This window comes from Camelus dromedarius, chromosome 1 (assembly GCF_036321535.1).
Source record: "Camelus dromedarius isolate mCamDro1 chromosome 1, mCamDro1.pat, whole genome shotgun sequence".
In the NCBI taxonomy this organism is placed as follows: Eukaryota; Metazoa; Chordata; class Mammalia; order Artiodactyla; family Camelidae; genus Camelus; species Camelus dromedarius.
Genome location: NC_087436.1, coordinates 39183954 through 39207159, shown reverse-complemented (window position 1 = coordinate 39207159; position 23206 = coordinate 39183954). Strand labels below are relative to the sequence as shown.

Below are 23206 nucleotides of genomic sequence, written 5' to 3'. Positions count from 1 at the left end.
TATAGCCAAGTGTATTAATTCTTTTCTTTTACAATTAATGCTTTTGGGTCTTGTTACAGAAATCTTTTATTATGCTGAAGTCTAAGAAATATACACGTATTTTCTATAAGATCTTGGGTTTTCTAATTATTATTTAAAATGTTTTTTCTAAGATGTTTTACTAGATATATTTTTTATGATAAACTTTTTATTTTTCTTAAATAATGCTGTTCTTTAAATTCTAGAACACTCCTGCTGCTTTCAAAAAACCTGTTTTAATCATCTTGGAGATTAGAAATAATTTGGTTAAAAACAAACAACTCCCTCCTCAAATTCGGAAAATTCAACAATTCAGTATTGCAGTTCTCTAATGAATAATGGCATCACAGTGTTGTGACAATAGCTGGGAATCAAGTTTTTTAAGTTTGAATTCTTCAGCTGTAGCTTTATTATTTGGATAAGCAGCAAAGAATTTAGTAAAAACAAAAGCTGTTTTTTTTTAATTGAAGTATAGTCAGTTTAAAATGTGTTAATTTCTGGCATACAGCATGTTTCAGTCATACATACACATACATATATTTCATCTCATATTCTTTTTCATTGTAGGTTACTATAAGATAGTGAATATAGTTCCCTGTGCTACACCGTATAAACTTGTTGTTTATTTATCTTATATATAGTAATTAGTATCTGCAAGTACTGAACTCCCAGTTTATCCCTTCCCATCCCCTTTGCCCCCTGCTAACCATAAGTTTGTTCTCTATGTCTGTGAGTCTGTTTTGTTTTGTAAATAAGTTCATTTGTGTCTTTTAAAAAAATATTCCACATATAAGTGATATCATGTGGTATTTTTCTCTATCTGGCTTACTTCACTTAGAATGATGATCTCCAGGTCATCCATGTTATAGCAAAGGACATTTCATTCTTTTTTATGGCCGAGTAGTATTCCATTGTGTGTGTGTGTGTGTGTGTGTGTGTGTGTGTACACACATATATATATACTACATCTTCTTTATTCATTCATCTATTAGTAGACATTTAGGTTTCTTCCATGTCTTGGCTATTGTAAATAGTGCTGCTGTCAATATTGGGGTGCATGTGTCTTTTCAAATTAGAGTTTTCTCTGGATATATGCCCAGGAGTGGGATTGCTGGATCATATGGTAAGTCTGTTTTTAGTTTCTTAAGGGAACTTCATACTGTTCTCCATAGTGGCTGCACCAATTTACATCCCCACCAACAGCATAGGTGTTTCTTTTCTCCACACCCTCTCCAGCATTTATCATTTGTGGACTTTCTGATGATGGCCATTCTGACTGGTGTGAGGTGCTACCTCGTTGTAGTTTGATTTGCATTTTTCTGACAATTAGTGATGCCTATGCTTCATGTGCCTGTTTGCCATCTGGATGTCTTCTTTGGAGCTGCTTGTATATTTTGGAGATTAGTCCCTTTTCGGTCTCATCATTTGCAAATATTTTCTCCCATTCTGTAGGTTGTCTTTTCATTTTGTTGGTGGTATCCTTAGCTGTGCAAAAACTTTTAAGTTTAATTAGGTCCCACTTGTTTGTTTTTGCTTTTATTTCCATTACTCTAGGAGCTGAATTAAAAAAAAATACTGCTGCAATTTATGTCAAAGAGTGTTCTGCCTATGTTTTCCTCCAGGAGAAAACCTGGTTTTATATTAGCTAGATGTATATGCTTATGTGTGTCCCTTACTACAGGTAACTTCCAGGCAGCAACAGTAAAAATATTTCAATCTGTGAGAATGGACTTGTGTTACTAAATAAACATCAATTATTTGTGCTTTACTTTAAAAGAATTTCATTATGCCAGGAGTCATTTTTCTAATTCATCCTAAGACACTGAAAAAAAGTTTAGTGACATGCATATTTTAGAATAATGTAGGGAGAATAAAGCAATTGCAAAATATTTGGAAAAACAGCTAAATGTCAAGCCTCCATATACTACAATTTTATATTCTCTTTCTTTTCAAAATTTTCTTCTTATTCAGAGAATGAGAAGAGTTAGAGAGAAGTCCAAACTGAAGTAACAGTTTTCCTATCAAATTGTAGAGTTAGGCAGAGAGGAGTTAATTGAACGGTGCCCGCTGCATGGCCTTATTTTTTACAATCTTACCATTCAGATTTCTGTACAGATTCTGTGCAAATACAAATTCCATATTTAATACGTTTCCTAGAAACTGCAAGTTCTCTCTTTTTTTACTTTTAAAAACAAATTTCTTTAACATAGTAGCCAAAATAGAGTTCCAAGCTGGGAACAGACTTTTTCACATTTGCAGAGAAAGAAATGTCCTTTTATTTTACCATTTCACACGTGCCCAGGTGCATATGTTTATGTAAAATGTTTATGTATAACAGATTATGACATAGGAGAAATATTAAACAAACCTACAAATGTATTTGGCCTGATGGCTCATCCAACAGACCTGTATTTTATGGTATTCTCTTTTTTGGTTGTTGAGAATATGCTCAAATAGAAATGGACAGAGGTTTATCTCTAGAAACAGGTTTGATTTCCTTAAAAGGCAGTTGTTTCTTTTTCCCTTTGCTTCTCTGGAGAATTGGCTACAAACTGGGAATAGTTATCCTATGACTCATTTACAGAGCTGCACTACAGCATATAGAGTTCAGATAAAATTATAATGAAACAGACCCTAATTAGATTGTGTGGAACAAGAGATTTTTAAACGGAAATTTTCTGGATTGCATCTTCCTAAATCTACCTTGTAGATGAAATACGCTGTTTCCTATTTTTAAAAAAAAGACTTAATCCAAACATTGGGATAAGATTTTCATTTGCCTTTTTAACTCAATATATCTAGTTTTTGTATTTGCCAAAAGACATGACATGTATTGTTGTGTTAGGTGATTACTGGGTAAATTAGAAATGATTTAATCTTGTTCAAGTGTCTCAAAGGTAATGCAATGACTATTTTAGATTCCAAAGTCCATCAAATTGCATATAAAAATATAATTGTATCAACCAAACTGCAGAGCTTAAAATTAAGACTATTATAAAATTAAATACACATTTTAAGATTTCTGTAGCAGTATCAAACAGAAATGCCCTTTGCCAGTTTTAGCACATTGTTCCCTGTGTGGATGTACTCTTTGAAAATGCAGACACTGCTTTACTCACATGCACAAAGTGAGATCCTTAAAAAATACTTGTTGAATATTTATTCAAAAAGACTTTCTTATTGAATACTTTCATTAAGTGAGGGAGAGCGAATGTAAGGCACAAACGTGACAGAAAGTGCTAATAGATCATGACATTTATCCTTCAGAGCCTGGACTGGGCTTCCTTATCTATCAAGCTTCTGCCCTGCCAGCTATTTGAAATTAATTGGAGTTGGACTTTGACCCACATCTCTTTGCAGTCACTGTACTTTGTCATTGTTTCCCCTCATATTTTGGCTACTTTTACATAACGAAGTAATTAAATTGAAAAGAGAAAAATGTATTCATCTGAGCATCAGCTTTAAAAACTGTTTTGGTGTCAATAAACAGCAATTAAGGGCTCACCAGGAATCAAACTAGGCTCTTTGCAGGCTCCATGCAAAGATGAATATCATAAAGTTCTCCTCTTAAAAAAGCTTGCATTATAGAGGGAGTCAAATATGTGATGCAATTTGTGTGTTATTGTTAGAAGATGGTGTAGGGGACAGTGGAGGCACAAAGGGAGACACAAAAGGATGATCAGAATGTTTTCTAGAAGATGAAATACATAAATTGAAGCTTGAAATATAAGAAGGTTTCTCTCAGGATGGAGCAGGGGTGGTCACATGAAGTGGTCTAGGAACAGCCTTGAGGCATAAACCAGCATGGCCAGTCAAGAACCTCTGAGTGCAGAAGTTTGCTACAGAGCAGTGGTGTGTAATTGTGTGGGGCAGGCTGAGGGTGGGGAGCAGCAGACAAAACATATATTTGGGGAGTTAGGCAGGAGCTACATCATGAAAAGACTCGTGGCCTCTAAGAAGTTAGAATTTTTAAAAAGCAATGGGAATCCATTAAAAGCATTTTACATGTTTAAGGAATAATACGCTCAACCCATGGAGATAGGATTGGTTGGGTGAGAGAACCAAAGGCTGGGAGAGCAGTTATGATTATTGTCCTAGTAGAGGGGACAGAGGATGAGGGGTAGAAAAAAGAGATGAAGACCGTTGATCAAGATAGTTAGATTCTGTAGGAATGGGTGGTTGAAGGGATTTGGGAGGTAGTGAAGGAGAAAGAGGAATCTGAGCTGACTTGGGTGGGTAAGTGAGCACATTTTAGTGTCATTCTTGGAGACAGTGACTACAGAGGAAGGAACAGGTGTACAAGAAAGATGAGTATACTTTTATGCATTTGAAGTGGGAGGTTCCTGGAGGCCATCCACAGTGTCTTGTCAGCAAGTGTGCATAAGGATCCTGAAGTCAGGGAAAGGGATGGATTTGGAATTCATCTGTGTGCAGCTGGTGGTTGAAGTCATTGGAGTGGGTGAAATCACCCACGTCATGAAAAATAACTTTTATCTAAGTGATCCAGCCTCACACAGATTAGAGTCGATACAACAGTTCTTGGCACCTACAGTGGGCACACTACCAGGTACTTGTTCTGTCCTGGACCACGCATGGGCTCTCAGAATAAAATAACTCACTGCGGAACACAGGAAAGGCAATCGTTCCCTAGGCGTTCTCTCTCTAAACTGTAAAGTAATTTAACCATCAAGAAAACTCTTTGTAGTTTTAGTGTGATATAATAAGAAATATGTGTTTCATACTCCAGCTTTATTAAAATTGCATACTGGAACAATTTTGCTGAGGGTGAAATAAATCTTAAGTCAAAAGAATATTTTCAAAATACACATATGAAACCACTTCTTTTTTGGACACCAATCTAATCATGGAATAACCAGGCAGTAGGTGGGCACACTGGCCAGTTCAGTAATAATCTCATCTGCCCAAGGAAGATTGTTAATAAAATCCACCTACATTCTTTACCTAGCCTTTAAATGTTGGTATTCTGTAAGGGTTCATGGTCAGCTCACTGCCTTCTCACTCAATACACTACCCCTCAGAGATAATTGTGTTCTCAGAGGTTCTACTGCCCTTATATGATAATGCTGTCTACATCTCTGTCTCTAGCCCAGATCTTACCTTCAGATCTATCCTCTACACAGCTGCCAGCTGTTGTGATGTTGTATAAAACCCCTACTGGCCCATGCTACTTTCCTGATTAAAACTCTTTAGTGTTCCCTCATCCCTTTCAGAATAAAGCCAATGCTCTTTAATTTTGGGAAAAGGGATCCTTTATCAGTGATGCTCTAATTCCCCAGCCTTATCTTAAAAAAAAAAAAAAATCTATTTGAGCTTTAAACTCCAGTAACACCAATTCTTTATAGTTACTCTTTACATATATGCATATATATGTTTATACTTATATATATGCTTTTTTTGATCATCTGTCTTCACTCTTGCTTCTCCCTCAATATACAATTCTTTCCCTCCTCCACCTGGCAAACTTCTGTCACCTCCTCAGAGGTGAGGTGTCTTGGCCCTGAGTGAATTACCTCAGTATTTTCACAATACTCAGTGCACACCATTGCCACTTAACACATTGTTTCAAAATTACCTGTTTATATGGCTGTTTCCTTCACTGTCCTGGGAGCACCCTGAGGGTAGGGACTGTATCCTGTTTATCTTTGCATCCTTAGTGTGAGGCATATGCTCATAGAGTGGTTAAATAAATGAGGAAGGAGTGAAGGTCAAAGGAAAAGTCACATGGAAAACACTTTGTATGTAAGTTTAATTTTTTAGCCACTTAGTAATTCCAGTTAACCATGTGCAGATTTGTTACTGTCAGATTCTTTTTGTTACCAGCCCTAATCAGATACCATCTGAAGTGGACATACCTCTGCACCATGAACAGGGCTGTTTCGTTTCCTCAAGAAATCCTTCAGTTTTGGAGAAACAAAAAAGATTGGTTTTCTGCTTTAAGACCTGTTGGCAGATGATCCCTTCTGCAAGTGAAAACATGCTGTGTTGGTGGTGCTCCTCACTTAATCCTTCTAAAGAATTCCCTGAGGAAACTCCAACGGTTTACTTTCTAGCCTGACAGGCTGGTCAAATAGGCTTTGCTCTTAACCCTTTTCTGCCTATATATTCATAGGACCTATGTATTTTCTACCTACATATTCTATTAGGACCTGCATGTTTATACAAAGAGACATGCCATTCCTTTTTTTAAAAAAATAAAACCAAAGAGGGTTAACAGCCTTTTCCAGTATATTTCCAGTAAAATTCCACTCCTGGCATTTTCTGATTTCTGTTAGTTGTGACCATAAGGCTGCTATTGTAATAGGATAGAGAGACAGATTGTTGGCCTTCATTTTAAACTCCAAGGAAAAGTGTCCTGTAAGAGTCACTTTTGTTTAGGGATCTCAGAAAGCTAAGAAGCTCAGGCTGTCAAGAAGAAACAAGATCTTTTTACTGGAAGTATCATCTACATAGTCCAGTTTAGCCATACTTGGACTAGCTGGTCTTATCTATGCATGTATCTTTAATTATACAAATATGCTAAAAGCACAGAGTAAATCTTTTAAATAAAACAATCTCATGGATACATAATAAAGGAACTGCAGTATCTCAGTTCCTTGCATATATTTTGGGGGAAAAAAGTCTTCTCTGCCATACACACAGCATGGTGGCAACTTCATTAAATTGGTGTTTTAGCCGAATTTCACACATAATATGTAGTCTAAGAGCCCAAATATGACCTTGAAGGTTGCTTCCCAGCTCTAAATATAAACAAGATTAATTGATCTGTGTCGTCCCTCCCAGAACACAGCTGCTGACTGTTGAGTGCAGCTGAGGATATGCCCGCAGACTGCAAACCCACTGGCCAGGATACTGGCTCTTAACATTCCCCATAACCCTTGTGCTCCCCTACAAGGGAGCTCCTTTCCTTAGCTTCTTGAACCTCTTCTTATGAAAAATTCCTTGCATGAGGAAAGGACAGCTATCTCAACAGGCTACACTCAAACACACACACACAAAACAAAAACCACCTGAGTTCATGTGGCAACAAGTTTTTCAAGAAAGTCTTAAGGGATTGTTACTCTAAGTTTCAATTAATGCTGATGTCAGTGGGGATAATTTGCCCTTTTATGTAATTTTTGTGTCAGCACACATGTAGTTGACAGGAGCTGCCTAGATACATCAGATTTTACACATCTTTCAGTAGATCAAAACTTTAGATGTGAAAGGCAGTACCTGGGGGCTTTGTGTGGGTGTGTAGCATTCCCCAGTGGATTAAGGGCCAACAGATCAATGCAAAATTACAGACATGTATCAAAAACAACCCCTTCTGTCACAGGTATGCCCTTACTTCAGGACTGGACAGGTCTGCAGGAAATCTGTGCCTGCCCCCCCCCCCTTTTTTTTTTCAGAGCATGGGGATCTTGAATTAGCAGAAGAGGATCTTGTGGCATGATTGTGATGAGGAATATAGAAAGTTTTAAATTGGCATTGCCTTTTAGGGGTTGTCATTTGGGGAGGAACAAAGCCATGAGCATTCTGAGTTAATTCATTAGTGATAATAACATGGCTCTTAAGAGGGTAGAAATATTTCCCCAAACATGTACCTTATGCATCGGCAACATAGAAGCCAATAGGGGATTCACAGCAAAAACGGCCAGGACCCTGCTCAGTGTTGGATGGGTTGTGCCTGCTGGCATTTCCTCTCCTGTCCCTGTGCATTCATGCCCACCTTCTTAGGCACTTCACATGGCCATCTGCACTGGTCCTGAGATGTATGACACACCATCTCTGTGTAGATGTGGTGAAGGGCTGAAGAATCTCTAGAAACATAGAGGCATTTTCTTTCAGATTCTGTCTTCTCTGCCAAGTAAATAAAGCTCAGTCCTTTGAATGTGACAGTCTGTCCTGCTGGCATCCCCACTGCTTTAAAAGGAGTTTTTCCTCTAGACCACTTTCCATACAATGAAGCAGCTTCTCTCCAATCCTGTTTCTGTCAATCTCTCAGTTGCAAAAGTCCAAATATTGTGCATTGAAACTGAGTAGACAACATATTACTAGGATTTGGAAAACTGTTCTGCAAATCGCCATCCTAAGCGCATAAAACTAATGTACAGCCTTTGTAGCTGTAGCAATCCAATAACTGAGTTGTTCTTGGAGTGAGAGTGATTCTTCTTCTCCTTGCATGGGATATGCTCCCAGCTGCACTGATAATTTCATTGCATGGTGAGATGTAACACTTTGCTGGAATATCTGTTTACAGTCTAATTTTGTGGAGGGCCCCAAAGTTTCAAAAATGTGGTTATTTCAGTGCCATGGTAACTAAATAAATGTGTGTTAGGGAGGCATCAGGATGGAAAATATTGCTGACAGAAGACAACCCATGGAAATAACAATTTCATTACCTGGACTCACTAGCATATGAAGCATCAGACAGGATTTGCTACCTAGACTCACCAGGTAGTAATATGCCAACCTCGAACCACATGGCTGTTGGCCTTAAAAGCCCAACCTACTTGGAAATAATGCATTGATTTTTTTTTTCCAGCCCTAAAAGCCCACTCCAGTAACTGCATTTTTTTTGCTAGTCATAGTTCATTGTCATCACCTAAGTATCAGGCACTCCACCTTTAATATAGGCCCCAGGTATCAGAGTTTATAATCTGTGTCATTCTTTCTTACTCTTTAAGGCTGTTGTGTGAGGACAAAAGCCTAAATATCTTGGGCTCCATAGCCTTCCCAGAGCAACATTTATTACCATTAGGCTCATTAGAGTCTAACCCTAATAGGGTTCCTGAATGTAGCTGTATTTAATTATTATTAAAATCACTGGGTCAGTTTAATTCTATCTCCAGTATATTCAGAGGAAAAGGAAGGGTGAACTACTGTAAGGATAAGTAAGAGTTCTCCATAAACAGGGGTGTTATGTGTCATTGTACCTCTGCCCAGCTAGGGTCTGGGTAACAATTATGGACAACCTGATATGGAGTTGGTGCCTTGAAATCTCAGTGTGACAATTTCCCAACTTGCTGTTGCAGAATTCCAAGACGTCTTTTAAATGTCTAAGAAGTGCCAAGGTTTTTAAAAATTGAGATGTAGTTGATGAACAATATTGTATAAGTTTTGGGTGTACAACCCAGAGAATCACAATTTTCAAAGGTTATATTCCATTTACAGTTATAAAATATTGATTCTATCTTGTGTTGAACTATACATCCTTGTAGTTTATGTATTTTATACATAGTAGTTTGTACCTCTTAATCCCCTACTCCTGTCTTGCTAGGTCCCAGGAAAACAAAGATCAATTAGATACAGACTCTGCATCCAAAACGTACAGTCCAATAGGGGAGAGGGTCGTAGGTTTTCACGAGGCAGATGAGGAGAAGTGCAGTTGGAGCAGATGGAGCAATATCTGAAGTGGCAAGGAGGCATGGCATGGTGTGCATCTGAGGAACTACAAGCACCTCTGGGGACGGAGAACAGAGCTGGAAGTGAACTGAGAGGTAGGCAGATTAGGAAGGCCTCTGTCAACCCGGATACAGAACTTGGGTTTCGTCCTGTCAGTGTGTGATAGAGAGCTTTCAAAGCATTAGCAAGAGTGCAATTTATTCACCTAAACCTTGAGCCCTTCAGGAGAGGAAAAAAATCTGTTGCTGTTTTTAGACATATTTGGAGCGGCTGAGAAGCTATTGCGACCATTGGATATGTTGAGGATGTGAATCACCTGCAGTGGGCTGAGAATAGGATGTGGTTAAAAATTGCTTGGGTGATGCAGTGGAAAGGTTTGGATGATCAGCTGGGGAGGGGCAGGGGGAAGAATAATAAGGGTGACTAAAGGTCTGTTTCTTCTGCCTTGATTAAACGGTGCTGGCGCCTACTCAAAAGGGAATACAGGGGGAGGGGTATAGCTCAGTGGTAGAGTGCATGCTTAGCATGCACGAGGTCATGGGTTTGATCCTCTGTTAAATAAAATAATAATAAATAAATAAGCCTAATTACCCCTCAAAAGGGAATACAGGACACCCTGGAGCTTTGCACTGCAAACCTGTACAATGACATGCAGCAGCCCTGCGACTTAGGCTGCAGTTTGGTCTCTGAACTTTCTAGCAGGCAAACTACAGAGAAAAATAGTTAGTTACAAGAGCCACATTAGTCAAAGGTGAAATAAAACAAAAACTGTAAAAATGCTGTAAGTTATAAAAGGTAATACATATAAATTGTTACTATTATAGTCAAATACACTTTTCACTAGAGGAGCCAGAGTGCTGTCTTTCGGCTCTCCTAAGTCTGCCAGCGGTGCACGGGCAGTCTGCGTCCCCACAGCTTCTGTCCGTGACACGTGAAGATGTGCTCCCCGTACTGGGTCCGCATCAGAAGTGGACGCTGAAGCAGCACAGACTCACCCTCTGTCAGCCCTGCCCTGACGGAGACTGACACCTCTTTCTTAGAAGCGTACTTAGGGGGACACCATTGGCCCTCCATCTGTTTCACTCTCTGGAGTCTTCTCCTTCTTTACCCTTCGGCAAAAACCGAAACCTCCTCTTAATCCTGTCTCACTCGTTTGTCCAACATGCACAGCCTTGCTTGGACCCTAGCAGGTGCTGGGCAGAAGAGCAAGGTGGAATTTCTGCCACAGATATTTTCTGCATTAAAAAAAATCTGAAATTTGACATTATTCAGGTATTTATTCTTATTTTCCTAACTCATAGTGGCTGCTGGATTCTCTTTAATTTATACTATTGACAAGTCATAAAATGTTGGAATCAGAAAGGACCCCAAAGGTTACCTTGACCAATCCTTTCCTTTTACAGATGAGGAAATTGAGGCACCGAAAAGTTAAGTGAATTGATCAAAGCTATACAACCAGGTAGTGTCTGAGCAGAATCTAGACTAAAGGGCCCTGACTCTCAGACATGTTTTTCTCCCTTACCACACGGCTTCCCAGAGCTTTCTTGAAATTGCACCAGAGAGAAGAAAGAGAGAGAGAAGGAGGGAGGGAAAGAGAGAGTCGTTTAAGTTTAAAAGCATTAGCCATCTCTGCTGGAAAAGCAGAATTGTCAAAAAACTATCTTTTAAATTGTATGCATTCTAGTAGTATAGCTGCAAGATAGAACTGTATTATGCCCCCGTGAATGCAGAAACTTGTGTCTGCTTTGTGACAGGTACTGGTGACCACGCTGAAACACGGTTGCTTTTAATAACGTTATTGTAGAGCTTGTTTTTGCCTAAAAGTGACTGAGGAGTTACGATCATAACTACCTTTAGAAAATGGTGGGTGTTTAATGCTCCGTAGATGGCTGACAGTTTGCAAAGGCTGTTGCTGCTCCTGACACCTAGAGTTGCTATTCGTTTTACCTACATATTCTATAGATGTAATCTGAAATTTTGAAAAATTGAGCTGTGCTATCAACCTTGGGTAAAAAAGCATCCTACTAATATGTGCTGTACTGGTATTATATAGAAATTGGTCAGGAAACTATAGTGATCTAGAAATATTAAATGCCTCCCCCATTTTTACTTTTATAATGCTCTGTGTTAAATATGTACATAGGTTGATTACAGAAAAGAATTAAGTATTCTCTTGTTGAAAAAAAGCATTTGTGTTTGGACCTCATCTGGGAGGAGGAGGGCATGTGCAGGGTGCTCAGGATCTGCAGAAGCCAGGCTTCCCGGCTCCCATGACAGGAGGTTTGCTAGGCAACCAGAGTGCGCTTTCAAACAAGCCTAGATATTCCTGCCTGGCCTGCCGCCATCCCGCAAGAAGGCAAGTAGGCGCAGTAAATTAGGACTGGACTGTAATCACTGACATGTTACCCTTTAAGAAGTTTTGATATTTTATGGCAAGAGGTTTGTTTGTGCAGAACTAATCAGTCCATGTAGGGGTTTATTAGCTAATTGGTCAGGATCACAACTTATAAAAAGCATTTGGAAAACAGTCATCTGTGATTACAGCATAGGGAAAAAGCCTTGTGATGAAGTCAGAAGTGTTGATCGTTGAGAAAGCTTGCCAGCCTGCATATAAATTTGTGTGGGAAGGAATACATTTAAGATATGTCCTTCTATAGTAAACTAAAAAAAGTTTCTCAAGCAAGAAAAAACCAGATGGCATAGGTCTTATTAGGTTGTAACTGATACTTTGAGACTTGAAAATCCAGACTAGTTCCAACAACATCCAAATGTGTGCAGTGACATTTCTTTAGAAAGATTAGACATTACTCAAAAAGTTTTAGGTCATCCCCACACAGATGCAAAAGGATGTTCTTTCTTTAACCTTCTTTTATTTGTCCATTTATTTTATAATTGTCTGGTGAAGAAGATTAGCTATTTATTAGAGTGAACCAGTAGTCAGTCTATGAAACCTAGTCACTCTGGGATACTGTGAGGTAAAGTTTGACTACGTTGTATTTTTACATTTATATACTTATGTATAAATATATACATAGTAAAGTGTTGAAAACCCTGCATAATGAACTATTTCTTATTCACGAAGTAAGCTGCATTCCACAGCAATATGCTCTTGTCCTGCATTGTACTTGCCTGATTATAGCACTTTTAATGTTGTAATAAACACACTTGTTTAATTAACAGTTTTTCATAGAACATTGTAAGCTCTGAGGAAGGAATCGTGTCTAACTGACTGACTGTTTCTTTGCCAGCACTTAGGAGAGATCCTGGTCCCTGGCCATATAAAGAAAAAGTGAAAGGAAGAGATGAAGAGAAAGAGACAGGAAAGAAGGAAGGGATGAAGAATAGAATGAGAAAAGAAAGGGAAAGGGGAGGGTGGCGAGGAAGAGAAAGGAGAGAGGGAGAAAAAGGAGAGAGAAGCAAAAAATAAAGCCGGTTGATTAAGTTCTGGGGATGTAATGTACCATGTGGTGACTAGAGCCAACAATACTGTGTCATTTATTTGAAAGTAGCCACAAGAGTAGATCTTCGAAGTTCTCATCACAAGAAAAATAAATTTGTAACTTTGTGAGGCAATGAATATTAACTAAACTTATTGTAGTGATTGTTTCCCAATACATACATGTATCAAATCATCATGCTATACACCTAAAACCAATACAATGTTATATGTCAATTATATCTCAACAAAACTGGAAGAAAAAAGAATAGATGCATATAGGGAAAAAAAGCTAGTTCAATGCTGTTTTTTATTTGCCATAAAAATATGAATTGGCCAATTCTTAGGGCTTTTTTAAAACTTAGATTAATGTTTTCAGATTTGCTGAGTCATTTATGTCTCTAAATTTGTATCAACATAAAGAATTTAGAATGTCCTTTTAGAAAATCAAATAGCCTCTCAAAGCTTTAAAATCAAGGGATTTCTAATCTTTTTTTGGATAATAATGTAGGAGAAAATATACTTGATTTATATTTTCCCCATAGTGAAGAGCTGGCTTTTAATTTTTAATAGAAAAATTTATACCACATTTCTTCTTCAATTGAATCTTACCCCTCATTTTAGCCAAAAGATTTCTTCAAATCCTCATTTTGTGTATGTACAGAGTCCTTCAATTATCTCCCAAGAGTCTACAAAATTGAAATAATTTTTCATTAAGTTAACTATGATGGAAAGTACATGTACACTTTTAAAATAAAAATATATAGTGATTATCATAACCCATAGATTGATCTGGCTTAAGTCAGATTACATTAGAAACCTCAGTCAACTGATTTATCATGGATGCATGTATTTTGTTTCTGTATTTATTTTCTCCATTCTGCTTATAGAAGAAAAAGGTAAAGGACTAAGAAAATAAACGTATGGTATTAACTTAGTAAACAAAAATTACATCCTCAATACTATATTGTTAGAATGGATATTTATGATGATAATCCTTTAGACTAACATTCATAATAATGACTCTGTAGGATTGTAACTAAGAATTTACAAAGAACCCGTTACATGTGTAACATTGTATTAGGCACTCAAGCAGAGACAATAAAAATGGGACATATATGTGTTAACAATAATTAAACATTTATAAAGCATTTATCATGTACCAGGTATAAGCCTTATCTACACTGACTCATTTCATCCACACCAAAGTCCTATGAGGAAGATAATATGCTTTACCCCCATTTTACATGTCTAGAAATTAATCGACAAAGCAAGTAACTTGGAAAATATCACATAGCTAGAGTTTTAACATAAATTTGATCCTGAGCTTTTCACCAGTCGTTCTAGTCGTCATGTTTTAGTGCTTTCTTCCATCTTCCCCATTGTTTCCTTCCCACCCCACTCAAACTGTGCTGTGCATACTTCTGTTAGAGCATTTATGTCTTATACGGGAATCACTGGCAGCTTTAAAAAAAAAAAAAACTTGGCCTGTCTTATTAGAACATAAGCTCCTTGAAGTCATGGGACAGGACTTTTCCATAGTTATAGCACAATGCCTGTCATCTGGTAGGAATTCAGTAAATATTTATGGAATAAACGAGTGGTTGTATCTGGGCTTATTACTGTGTTAGACTATGACTACCTTGAGGATAGGGAAGTATGTGACATATGAATTCTTTATCCCTGGTGGTGATTTAAAAATGAATATTTTCTGAGTTGGATTAAGAGTTAAAATGAGTGCTATATTCAATAAGCATTTCATTATTACAAAGAATGTTAAAATATATCTATTATGTCATGTTAACTAAGGCATGAGAATACTATCAGCCCTTTGCAGATGTTCAAAAGGATATAATAATACCATATAGTTTGTTAGATTATTATAGTAAATCTGAGAAATTAGGAAATCATAAGTAAGGAAATTGACATCAAAAAGTTTGTGACTTGTCCAAATTCACAAAGCTTTCAGTAGCAGTAGGAGAGTAGTGAGAACACGGGTCTTCTGACTACTAGTTTGGGTCCTTGCTATGATATTAAATTATGACTGTGTAGCTGACATTTCAGTTTACGAGAACACTTAACTCCCCAAGTATCTAGGGCCGCTGGGTTATTCTTGTTTTTGATATTTATTGAACACTTACAAAATGGTAGGCTCCTTTGTGAAAAATTTTATTCATCTGTGCCATACTCTGAGAAGCTTGACTCCCCCTAGAAGAAAAAAAAAAGCAATCTTATATTGAAATGAATTGATATCACTTCTTTTCTCTGTAATCCAAATTGCATGAAGAATCCAGCTCTGCTGCATAGATCAAAATTAGCTGGGAATGAGTGAGGCACAGCAAATTATGTGAGCAATTCAGTGGCATCCTAGGTTCTCAGAAACCAGCTTGACACCCAGTCCATTTCTACCCCGCTGTATGCAGTGAATCTCTTTCCATTCCCTTGGCTCATTGAATCAAGAGCTCTTTGATTGGGATTGCCTACAAATGCCTCAGATTTTTATGGAATGCCTACTGTAGGGCCAACCTTACACATAATTTAAAAATCGGAAAATATTTGTTTATTTCCTGAAAACTCCTTCCTTCATTAGTCATTAATTTGAATTTGACAAATTACATGTTTTTTTTTTTCTTCTGAATTGAACACTTCTCACTCTTTAAAATGCCAACATATTTTTAAGCTGTTCTGTTTCTATTACCATTTTGGAAGGTGTGAATCTAGCACGGTGACACATAAGCAGTGTGCCAGCTGCTATAAACTGTTTGATTTCGTGGCTGTCCACAACTTTGTAATCTCTATCCTCAGCAGGTGTCTTTTTTTCTGACCAACATGGTATAGTTTCCAAGCAGAATTCTGATAATATGCTTTCATCGATTTATAAGAGTTTTCACTTCACAGAGCCCATGATGTTCAAAAATAGATGAAAGCGTTTTCGTTGCCCTACCTGTATTCCCAGATAGAGGAAGCGTTGACCCCACAAGGAATAAGGCAGCACTTACTGTGGAATTCAAAAGAAGATTCTCGTTTAGGAAAAGAAGTGCTCTGAAAAGCCTTCTGTTTCTGCCTTCAGAAATACAGCAGAGTTCTGAGCTTGAATCTGACTGGTTATTGTTGATAAAATAAGATATTTTATCTTATGAACGCAAGCATCTTGAAGTAATTCGTCTTCTGCTAGTTATAAAATTTAAACTTTAGCCAACAAATAGCTAGATTTCATGCACCAGCAGTATTCAACTACTTTATCCTGGCTAACTAAGACAACCTTCATGGGAACTGGGCCCAGATCCTATTTAGGGTTAGTGCTTGCCATAAAATGGTATTTTCTGTGTCAACATGAAGTTGAAATGTAAGAACCCCTGTGTAAGAATTTGCTTTCTGCAGTTTAAAACCTGAAATGTTAAGTAACCACTGTTAATGAGAATGAGAGGCGCTTGGTAGTTCATTGGCATCATCATTGGAACAAGTACCCATCTTTCTGGAGTGTCCCTTACAGATTTTTTAAAGACCCTATTGTGTGGTCTCTGCAACATTTCTCACATCTCTGTATTTGGCTGTAGGAGTCTTGTCCATGAGGAGTGATGTATAATATGCTCCATCCTGAAAATCCGCAACTTTATTTTTAAACCAGCACTTGCTAAAATTCATTTTTCTAAAAGGAACACTGAGTAAAAGGGCATAAAAATAATTTTCAAAGGAAGGAGACAAGTGAAAACATTGAAAAAGAAAGTAAGTTTAGGATTTTTTGGCATTCTTTGAATCCAAACTCAAAGGAAAGCTTATCTTCCTTTACCAATATGCTAGCAAAACAATGTTTATTATAGGTTTCTGGAGTTGGAATGTATCAAGCTCAATAAAAGAGGAACAGGTAGAACCTTTAAGCAGGGCAGTGCATCCTGGACTTTTAATTATGATGCCACACATAGGAAATGAAAATATTTCTATTGCATTTGGGGTGAACAGATAAGGCTGCTCCTGGCCAGGGGCTACTGATCTGGGGTCTTGATCTGTCTGGGGCCCTGCCCAACTTCCCTGAGGACTGAAGGAAAAAATCAGTATCTCAACACAATAATGGGCCACAAACCAGGAGCTGGGAGACAGGGTTGATGCTAATAGTTGGCTGTGGTTTTCACTTTTCCTTTTGGATATAGTCACAGATAAGGAAAGAATGGTAAAATTTGAACCCCTTTGAGGATGATCTGCTGATGGGAACTAAAAACCAAATTCTATAGGATCAAAATATGAAAGATTGGAAAACAGCATGCGAAATAGTTTATGGTTCTTATAGTTCTAAGTGTTGAGAAGTTACCAAAACTTTAAGCAAATTGAAAAATTATTTAAGCATTTAATATCACCAAGTCACAAGGCTCTGCAACATGCCCAAATTGATTGTAACTTTTTTTCATTGACAGTAGCCCTGCAAGGAGGAAGAAGGATTAAGTTTATGCAAGTAGGATGAAAAGTTTTCTGTAAAACTGCTTTAGATCTGTTTGAAATCCTTAGTAAATTTTTAGTTGAAGTGTTGGTTAACATGGTTTGTTCTGAGAGAGATACTGATGGTTACAGAAGCCAGATTTTGACATAAATTGAGTTTATATGACTCAGAGATTAGTATTAAAAAATCTCTTGATGGCTAAGTGGACCCCTGGATACAAAGTACAGCTGGTGTCTTTTTCGCTTTCTTTCTGAGAATGGATGACTTTACACATACTTGGATGAAAAACAAAGTTAGGAGTCATTTGTTTGCCTGTGTAGAAAACACACTCAAACTGCTTAAGCCAAAAAGAAACTATTGGCTCACGTAACTGTGAAGTCCACTGGGAGAAACAGCTTTAGGCATGGCTTGATCGGCTGGTGTCCACGACTCCACCAAATCCAGGTCTTTCTCTCTTCAGTTCTTTGCTTGGTTTGTTAACTTCTTTCTAGGCAATGTCTCCCCTTGTGGTCCTAAGATGACTCCCAGTTATTGCAGAGGCAACATGCTTCCCTATCTATAGCTGATGGGAATAAAGCATATTTGTCCTAAGAATTCCCAACAAATCATACTGGATTAAGGCACATGCTCACCCCGACCCAGTCACTGGGCAGAGAAATGGAATGCGCGGTTACTTAGTGGAGCTTCAGATCCCTTGCTCGCAATCCCCAGTGTGATGCCAGTGAACTACCCAAACCACCAAAGAGAAATTTGTGACTGTTGGAATGGTGAGAATGGAGGCTGAAGACATAACCAACTACATGGTAAATCTTAGAAATAGCAGACTTTAGAATCTATAGCCGGACTTTCTGAACTAGCTAAACAAACTGGTGAGCTCTACAAAACAGTCTTCTAGTTTCCACAGGTACCACTTGTGACAGTGAGCCACCATAGCCTGTGGGACTTTTTAACAGTTCTGTTGGGAAAGGCCTTCTTTATATTGAGCATAAATTTCCTTCCTCTTGTCCTTCATCCATTGAAAGTTGTTTTACCTTTGTGGCCACAAAGAGAGAATTAAACTCTTCTACATTACAGGCCTCCTAATATATATTAAAATAGTTCTTACGCTCATCCTTTGTCTCTCTTTTCCAGGCTCAACACCTCCCATTCTCTTATCTGTTATTGATGTTGAAAGGTTTAAAACACCCTCACTCTTTTGGCTTCTCTTCTTTGTATGAATTCTGGCTAACCAATTCCACACTTAGACACACAGTTCCATATACTGACAATAGTGACTCCCAATGTGGCCATTGGGAAGTGGTTTATTGTCATATGTAGAAAGATATTGAGGAAAGAAGACTAAATCTTGTAGAGAATAACTTTAATAGTCTGTAGAATCAGTCTCGGGATGGTCCTACAGCTGTTCCTTGGGGGTAGACAGCTTTCTTCTGCTTCTTTGTCTATCTCTCCCACCTAGAAACACTGAGGAAATTTAGTTACACTTTCAACCTAATACCATTAACTAGTAACTGTTAAGTCTGTGGTCTCCTTTTCTTCTCCCTTTCATGAAAATGTGCACTGGTATCAACTCTGAAAAGGGCTGGTCCCCATCAGACACAGGAGAAGCAGGAAGAAGTTGAGGACTGATTTAAGGAAAGTCTCTGATACCTATCTGGAACTCCTTCCTCTTCAGCCAGCCCTCCACCAGATCTTGTAAATCTACTTCTACTTACACCTCCAGCACATTCTTTTTCTTCCAACTTCACTGCCACCACTAGTCCAAGCATCATCATCATCTACTTATGGCTCCTGCAGTGATCTCCAAAATGCTCTCTTCCCATCCTCTGGTCAATTTTCCAAGGAGCAACCAGAGAACTTTCTACTGCAAATAGGATCATGCCTGTCTTTACTCAAAACTCTGATCGATTTTCACTGCACTCAGGATGGATACAAAATGCCTCACGTGGTTTGCAAGGCCTGCACATGTCCAACCCCATCTCCCCCCAATCTCCGGGTTACTCAGTACATTTCATGTATGTTCACTTTCGTTCAGTTTTGTCAGTGGAATAGCTCTTCTCTTCCTTGGGGCCTTTCTCTATGCTCCCTGTGCTACTTGGAGCTCTCACCATCTCTTTGCCTGGCTAGCTCCTACGAACCATTCCCTCTCAGCCCAAGGATCATTTACCCTCCATTCTTTCCTGATAGCCTGATTTTTGGACCCCATTTTATATTCTCTAAAAGCCTTCTCTTCTTTTCTTTCAGAGCACCTATATGTGTATAATGGTTTACCCTTATTCACGGCTTTGCTTTCCTCAGTTTCCATTACCTGTAGTCAACCTCAGTCTGAAAATATTAAATTGAAAGTTCCAGAAATAAACTGTAAGTTTTAAATTGCACGCCATTCTGAGTAGTGGAATGAAGTCTCCCGCCCTCCAGCTCAGGCTTCCCGCTTCCCATCCCTATTCCTGACCATTGACATCCTCTACTCCTGACATCCAGCCATCAACATCGTCATGGCTCCATGATCCAGGATCACCTGAAGCAGATGATCCTCCTTCTGAGGTACCATCAGAAGGTCAGCAGTAGCCTGACACTGTGTCACAATGCTTGCCTCATTTGCCTCACTTCATCTGTTTCTTGAATAATTCTAAAAAGTCTCTAGAAAAGTTACTGTTATAAAAGTTAGAACAGTACTTAAAAAATGTGTTTTTTCACCGATAGCCTCACTATGATTCTCCCTAAAAGTGTCTTTTTTTAATTGTCAGATTTTCAGTGTAGCCATGGTAATACATAATTTAATCTCTGCTTCAGAAGTTGCCTTAAAATATATTGAGTTTTTAAAATCTGTACTGAATATATATATATGTGTGTGTATATATACACACACACACACACACACATACACATATATATATACTTATTTTCAGATGCTTTGAAAACTAATCCACCATTACTTTTTGGGGGAGGCGGGAGGGGCAAGGAATAATGACATCATTCAGAAAGCCAGTAGAACAAGAAGATGTCAGACTAATGTCCTGGAGAACCATCTTCCACCATTACTTTTTATTTTTTCCGTTGCTATTGCTGAGTTGAACATATTTTAAACACACAACAAACTGGCTGGGCATCTAGACAAACACATTTTGTTTTTATAAACTTCAATTTTTGAAGGATAACAATAACTTTGCCTTTTTTCTCTCTCTTCTCATAATAGGATTTCCACAGGGGAGCTTTTTTATACCTTCAGCAGAGTCTCTGCAGTGGAAATACTGCTCTGTGTAAAAAGATTATGACAGTGTATAGATTTTCACTGTCAAACACCTTCCTTTGGGTAAATATTTATGTGAAACGAGGCACAGAATTTAAAATAGCCCTAAAGAAGCTGCGCTCTCTCCTTGACGACAACAAAAACAAAAAAGTTTGTGTATTAACTGTTGGCTTAACAGTGTCTGGCATAGAGACATAAAGACAAAAATATACTTTGGCTCGGCAATATTTATAGCATTGCCAGTTTAACCATTGTGCCCTATTTAGGAATATTTTTTGAGTGAGCTTTATTTTAGTGTCCAAGAACACAGTCATAAGCTGATGGCAGGGAAGCTCACGCTGACTGCAAAAGGCAGCAGAATACATGCCTGTGCTGTGCCATGAAGGAAAGAGAGGGAACTCACATTGTAAAAATCCTCCTAAATTCTTAACACACTGACATAGAAGACATGGATAACAGTGGGGTAGCTGCTTGGAAATGTTGTGCCATGCTTTAAGTGCTTTTGTAAGAAACACTGTCTTTATGAGTTTATAAATGAGAAAGGCGAGAGATTCCATTTTATCATTCTGAGTAATGCATTTCCACATATGGCAGCAGCTTGTTTACATGGCACGCCCTCCATCAGAGAATGAGCTACTCCAGAGAGTGCGCATATCCCAGATATCTGGAAGCTCAGCTAAAAGGGGTCATCACTTTACACTTTGAATCTTTCTAACGTTTATATAATCTTTGCTTTCAAAACTAAAAATAATTGCCATTGTACAACAGATCTATTAAAAATCTACACATCCTGTCTTGACTTACTTAATGGAGTATTGCCTGTCATAATTTAGCCTCCTTGGAGACTCCACGTTCTCACCTGATCATCACTTTCTGAATCATGTTGTGTTAAAATTGTGAACGTGTTGTCATTTATACTAAAGGATGCTAGGTTGCCATGTACGAAGCATGTTTAGCTTCTTCTCTTTCACTTTTTAGCTTTCAGTGCCCTGTCAGCATTTGTGTTTCTCATTCCATCTCCCCTCCCTTCTTAATTTTCTGTTTCTAATCACCTGTGGGTTAGAAACCGTTATTAGAATTATTTCCAAAATAAGAGTTAATTTGCTTTAAGTGATCACCTGAAAAATTATCCTATGATTCAAGCATGAGAACTTACATTTTTTCACTTATTCAGCAAATATAAGTTACATGCCTACTTTGTGCTTGTTACTGGACTGGGGACACAATGGTGGGAAGAATGGTCTCGTCGTCAAGAGAGACGTGTGTATGATGAGATGAGTGTTGTAACTGAGGAGGGATCCTCACTCCCAGCTTGGGGTAGTCAGGGAAATCACCACAAAAGAGGCAATGTTTGAAGCTGAGTCCTCAACAAGAAATCTTGACAGAGTTTTTTCAGATGAAGAAGGTAGTGATGACGGGGTGAGGCTAGGAGGAGAAGAAGGAGGGAGAGAATTCCAGGCAAAGGTTTTCCTCATGCCTCTCCTGTCACTCCACCTCAGTCTCCTTTGAGAGCTCCTCTTCTTCCTATTGATTAATGCTGATGTTCCTCTGGCTTTTTTAAAAAATTGAAGTATAGTCAGTTTACAATGCTGTGTCAGTTTCTGGTGTACAGCATAATGTTTCAGTCATACATATACATACATACATTCCTTTTCATACTCTTTTTCATTAAAAGTTACTACAAGACATTGAATATAGTTCCCTGTGATATACAATATAAATTTGTTGTTTATCTATTTTATATATAGTAGTTAGTATTTGCAAATCTCGATTTATCAATTTATCCCTTCCCAACCCCTTCCCCCACTGGTAACCGTAAGTTTGTTTTCTGTGTCTGTGAGTCTATTTCTGTTTAGTAAATAAGTTCATTTGCATTTTTTTTTAAGATTCCACATATGAGTGATATCATATGGTATTCTTCTTTCTCTTTCTGGTTTACTTCACTTAGAATGACGATCTCCAGGTCCATCCATGTTGCTGCAAGTGGCATTATTTTATTCTTTTTTATGGCTGAGTAGTATTCCTGAACTCTTGTCATTATCAATCTCACTACTCCAGACTCACTCATGGCTGCCATTACCATTTCTTATAGAAGACTTTTAAATCATTTGGACATGGCTTTTTAATGTTCTATCTCTAGAGCATCTCTCTTCTCTACTCCAGACCATCATATTCAACTGAATGCTAGATGTATCTATCTTAATGTTTGACAGACATCTCAAGTTCAACTTTCCCCCCAAATCTGCTTCTCCTTCTGGGTTCTTTATGTTAGGGAGGGGCACTGCTAAACACATCTAACCGGTTTCTTAAGTCAGAAATCTTGGCTTCCTCCTTGCTCCTTCCTTTCAATTCACCAGTTGGGCTCAATTCTTTCTGTTGAACATCTTTTTAATTTAATTTATCAACTTCTGTTCATTCAGGACACTATCAATCTTTTCCTCTATTGCTTCTAAAACCTACTGACTGGTCTCTACCCCCACAAAGCAGCCAGAATGATCTTCTAATAAAATAGAGTAAATCCTATTGCTGACCTGGCTTAAATACTTAAGGTTTCCAGTTGCCTTCAGGATGAACACTCTGAATAAATCTGCACTTCCACTCTCCTATCCTACTCCAACTTGGTCATGCCTGGCCATTTATATATTCTTTCTCCCTGCATGAAGTGTAT

General features: G+C 38.1%; 1 protein-coding gene and 1 long non-coding RNA gene across 3 annotated transcripts in view; one reads left to right on the top strand and one right to left on the bottom strand.

Annotated features, from left to right (window-relative positions):
* Positions 1 to 23206, bottom strand: part of LOC105093645 (uncharacterized) — a 259967-nt gene that overhangs the window by 31996 nt on the left and 204765 nt on the right. The window contains exons 6-7 of the long non-coding RNA XR_010377472.1: positions 15001 to 15067; positions 13472 to 13548 (exon numbers count right to left, since the gene is read on the bottom strand). This is a non-coding gene — a long non-coding RNA (uncharacterized LOC105093645). The remainder of the gene's footprint in view (positions 1 to 13471; positions 13549 to 15000; positions 15068 to 23206) is intronic.
* Positions 1 to 23206, top strand: part of SYNPO2 (synaptopodin 2) — a 156613-nt gene that overhangs the window by 25801 nt on the left and 107606 nt on the right. The window lies entirely within an intron of this gene.